Raw genomic sequence first — 5,385 nt, 5'->3', positions numbered from 1 at the left:
TATGTATATAAAATACAGGAAACACTAGTTGTGGAATTGTAGAAAAGTTCCTCAAAAATACTGTTGGGGCTTTCTCTTCAGGTGCTACTGTTCCTTAAACATGAGTTTTGGGGCTGGAGCAATAATACAGTGGCTAAGGCATTTGCTTTGCACGTGGCCGACTGGGGTTCAATCCTTGACATCCCATATAGTCCCCCAAGCACCGCCAGGAGTAATTCCTGAGTACAAAGCCAGGAGTAACTCCTAAGCATCACTGGGTGTGACCCAAAATGAAAAAAAAAAACACAAAAAACATGAGTTTCACTTAGTTGTCTCTATATCTCTTTGATCAAGGGTTTTTCTACTCTGGAGAAGCCCATGCTCTCTCTTGAACATGTACTTCTTCTCTTTCTCTCCCTTCACATCTTTCTAAGCAAGTTTCAATAAATCTATCTTGCTTCACTATTTCTCCTCTTCCTGAAATTCCTATCTGTGAGGGAAGGTGAAGGACCGAGAATCCTTATACTGAGGTGAGGACTGACTTTCCGTTCTGCAAAAAGAAATTCTTTGCTTAGGCCTGAGGCTCCCTGAGAACTCCAGTGGTTGGGAGGTTGGGATCATCTCTCACACCTTGCAGAACATGTGGAATTAAGAAACAGCTTGAAGGCTGCCTCATAAGGTTGGCAAGACATGAACATTTGTGGCATGTAGCTGCATACAGCTGACTTTAACAGTCTGAACCCAAGTGTTGCATTCCCTGGGGTGAAGTGGGGGTGGCCAAAATGGGTTAAGCAGAGAGGTGAAAACACTGTTTTCTCACTCATCCCTCACTCCCCACTTTATTGATCCACTGGCAAGAATGCCTTTGCATTTGGATTTCTAAGTATCATTTGTATCATTTGTCATCCCGTTGTTCATCAATTTGCTCAAGCGGGAGCCAGTAACATCTCCATTCGTCCCAGTCGTGTGATAGTGTAGCCCAAAGGCGTATTGGGGGCTCTTTCAGGATCAGGGTAATGAGACCCATTACTGTTACTGTTTCTGGCATACCGAATACATCATGGGTAGCTTGCCAGGCTCTGCCATGGATTTCTAAATAAGTTTTCTACACTTGATTATTTTGTTTTCTGGTTTTTTTGGGTTCTGGTTTTGGTTTCGATGTTAATAAAGTATGCTCTTATTGAATAATGTGTTATTTTATGTATGGGACGGTCTTCTCTTCAAAATACAGATACAGAAGATTTGACTTACTCCCATCCTACTTCTACTTCTATTCCTAATGTTTGCCCATGTCTCCTAAACATGTTGGTAAAACTTGTCTCTTATCAACAATCCTTTAAATTATAGAAGCTGATGCAACCTGGAATGTACATTCTACCTTATTTCTACAGAGGGCCTATGAGCAGACCTTTTTTATAGGTCCGTGATTCATATCTCCAAGCACTTTCAACAAGAAGTAGTTAGAAGATGACCTCCGTCACCCATAATCCTCTGCACAGTTGGAGTGCCCTTCATAAGAGGGGGAATTATATGATTATATAGGAATAGGAGTAAAATATACAAAGTACGGTTAGAAATAATGGTTCCAGGGAGACTCCATACATACTACTTCAGGGCAGCCTTCCTGTCCTTCTCTTCTCAAATAAAGTTTTTACTGAATTGGCCGTCTTCTCCCTGGTTTCAAGCTTGACAGTGTGAAAACAAGAACCTGGGAATACTGTAACAAAGTCCTTTATACATTACACTGACCATTTTCTTATCTTAATGAAACTAGAGAGTAACTGGGGCATACAGTCCTCGTTTTGACTAATTATATCAGATAATTGAAAACTATAGCTAAGAGACAGATCTTATTTCACCTATGCAGTAGATTTGAAAACACTGAATTCTTAAAGCGGGATCATTAAAGTGCACTGATCAGATAGCATATCCCTAATGTACTCACTCCCCTAAATAAAATTCACAGAGGAAAACAGGGAGGTCATGTCAGAGAAACAAAAGGAGTCTAGCATATCTGTGAGGGAAGGTGAAAGACCCAGAATGCTTATGCTGAGGTGAGGGCTGACTGACTTTCCTGCAAATAAAAGTCAAGGAATCTTAGAATTCTAGTGATTAAGGACTGAACACTGTTGCTAAAATTGGGGAATTAGAAAGATATGTGTGTTGTTATGGAGAGATGTTCTGTTAAGTTTGTGGACACAGGTACAAGAATATAGAATGGGTCTCTTCCTTGCCCAGTCGATTGAATTCCCAGGTAGACTGGTTACTAGCTAAGACTTCTGGGATCTTTTGAAGTAGGGGGTGAGCAGCCCCCCACCCCCCGGCCAACACACAAGCCCTGTTCTGCCAGAATGTCCAGCAGTCCCACCCACAGTCCACATTCTCCAGTATATAAATGGCCCAGCTTCAAGACTAATCTCGGAAAAGATGCAAAGTTACTGAATCATCCTGGTTTTTGATAGTCACATAAACAGTCACGTGACAGCTCCAAATTTTGCAATAGTGACCACCCTAGGAGGCGCATATCAGACAATTAGATCGGAAAGTCCACAGAAGCCCACCGAGCTCAATAACCAAAAACAGTAAAAGCTCAACTGTACCTAACAAACAGATCAGTAAATATTTAATGAGTTTATTAACCCCATTACAAAATGCAACAATTGTCACAAAGTTTCTTCTACTGTACTATATTTTGATAATCCCATTTTTGTCATTTTTTTGTAACAAGCAATGTAGAGTGAATTATTTTGTGCCTGTTAAGAGGCAGGCTTGAGGGGTAGGTGGGAAACTGAGTACATTGGTGAAGGGAAGGTCACACTGGTGGTGGGATTAGTGTTAGAACACTGAATGCCTGAAGCCACTATATTATAAAACACTTAATTTTTTTAATTTAAAGAAAAACAATAGGTCTCTTCCTGTCTGGATGAAAAAAGGGCATCCCACCAGAAAGACACCGGTTCTGCCACCACCTCTTCTATCTTTAGCATCACTACAGTGGGCAAAGTGAAAGGAAAAGGCAGCTCTAGAGACCTATCCATGAAATAAGAGCAGACGGATGACTTTGTGGTAACACTGCAGCACTGTCCTCCCATTGTTCATCAATTTGCTCGAGCGGGCACCAGTAACGTCATTGTGAAACTTCTTGTTACTGTTTTTGGCATACTGAATACGTCACGGAGATCTTGCCAGGCTCTGCCATGCACGCAGGATACTCTCGGTAGCTTGCCAGTCTTTCCGAGAGGGGTGGAGGAGTTGAACCTGGGTTGGCCGCATGCAAGACAAACACCCTACCCGATGTGCTATGGCTCCACAGCCCAACTTTGTGGTAGTGAAGATAATCAGTTATAGTGTTGAAGAAAAACTACCATGGTTTAGGAGTGTTTGGGATCTGCTCAGAGAAAAATATCTTAAAATTACCAACTGTTTTTTTCCCCTCCAGCACAGAAAATACTGACTTTGATGAAGTCCTGTATCAGACGGATATGATGCAAAGCCTTTGTCATGTAAACATTAATAAGCTTCAGGTGAGCCGATAATAGTACACATACTATGGCTCCTTTATCATTGGGTGCTCCTGTATCCTCAGTTAAGTTACCAGCATGCCACTGAAGAATCCATCATTCTCATTTATGGTCCCATAAAAACTACCCAAGGGTGTCTCCCATTGAAGGCATATACACATACTCCTAAAGTGATGAAAGTTTGTGAAGAAAATAATTTTTCTACTGAAGCACTGAAAAAGACAAGTATAATTTAATATATATATAAAGCATAATGATTTTTATTGGTTTACAATACTATACAATTTCTGGGGGATAGTTTTATACCACTACATGTGTATGCTCACCACAGCCACCACCAAATTCCAGTGCCAAGCTACCACCAAAAAGGAGTACATAATTTGAAGAAGTGCTGATTGCAATTAAAATTTCACATCTGATCAATCCTAATTTGCATGCCTGAGAATTCAGCTGTAGCAGAAAAATATGAATTGCTCATTCTTGCTAGGAGTAATCATTTGGGGAAGAAGCTACACTTGCTGATGGACAGGGTAAAGGACATGAGCCCAAGATGGTTAAATAAAACACATTCATGACAAACACAAGTAAACAGCAGCAGCCGAAACATATAGGAAACATTGGCAGTAGAATGATATGCAGCACCAGGGTCAGAAGAATCCCCAGCCCTGAAGAGTATCTGTCTATATCCTTTAATCCACCCCAGCACTCTGCCAGGATGGATTCTCTGCAAACTATAGACCAAATTAACATTCACTGCTTGAGTATCAAGGCATTCACTGTCCAAAAACTTAGGTAAATTTTTTATTGTTAAAGAGCCTGAAATCTTCAACAATACAACCAAGAAAAAATAACTTTCCAAAAAAGAAGCTAACATTGACTCTTGAGCGCACCATGGGAGAGCTCTTAGGAGAAATACTTTCACATATTGAAATGCCTTGCTGGCCAATAATAAAAAATAAAAAGAAAACAAAAGAACATACAGTACAGACAAAATGGGAAGAGAAATGAAAGTCAGGAAATTGCTTTATGAGACATGTGAACAACAAAGAGAAACAGACTGTATAAAAGCTATAAAGTAATAAATGATAAACTTTATTTTATGTATGATAAAAACTAAGAGACAACAGTCATTAGAGGGTTAACATCTGTATATTATACGAACAAACATACAGATGTTAAAGATTCAAGAAATTCAAGAATGTTCTGGAGATGCAAGAGGGACTTTGGCTCAGATGAAAAGAATTGGTTTGAGAAGAATAAGGAAATCCTTGTTTTGTTGTTCTGTTTTGGGACCATACCTCGCAAACTTCTGGGACTACTCTTCGCTCTGTGCTTTTGACTCTTTCCTTGCAGTTCTCAAGGGACTGGGATGGGGCTGAGGATCAACCACATGTAAGGCAAGTACCTTAACTTCTTTATTGTCTCCCTAGCCAAGGAGAAGGGAATTCTTACCCCATAAGAATACAGAAAAGAGCATAGGAATTGGGTAAAAATAGAAAAAAATTATCTACATAGTGGAAAACTACACAGAGCAATCAAATGGTCTCATTTTTTCTTAACATAAAGCTCTTCTCCAGAGAGTTGTGATATAGCCCATGTGAGCCTCAAACACACTTCTCTTTTCATTTAGTCAAAGGCCTGCACATCCCTAACCACTTTCCATTTCCCTTAAGCCCACAGATTCACAAATTGAGGGAAATATCATAGATTTTATTATTTCAATGGTAGAAGAAATTTTAAAGGAGTAAACTTCCATTTTTGGGGAGCATAAAAAGAATCTATTTGACATCAAGGATGTTTTGCTGTTTGTGGTATTGGTGGTAGATTTGGTTTGGCCTTTAGGGAACACCTTGCAGTGCTCAGTGCTGATCCTGATTTCAGTGCT

General features: G+C 39.9%; 1 pseudogene; it reads left to right on the top strand.

The window, feature by feature from the left end:
* Window positions 1-3,280: 3,280 nt before the first annotated feature.
* Window positions 3,281-4,296, top strand: LOC130033632 (eukaryotic translation initiation factor 3 subunit H-like; annotated as a pseudogene).
* Window positions 4,297-5,385: the final 1,089 nt, after the last annotated feature.

This window comes from Sorex fumeus, unplaced genomic scaffold (genome assembly GCF_029834395.1).
Source record: "Sorex fumeus unplaced genomic scaffold, SorFum_2.1 ptg000054l, whole genome shotgun sequence".
Lineage (NCBI taxonomy): Eukaryota > Metazoa > Chordata > Mammalia > Eulipotyphla > Soricidae > Sorex > Sorex fumeus.
Note: the sequence above shows the minus strand (reverse complement) of the source record. Positions and strands in the feature narration are given on the sequence as shown.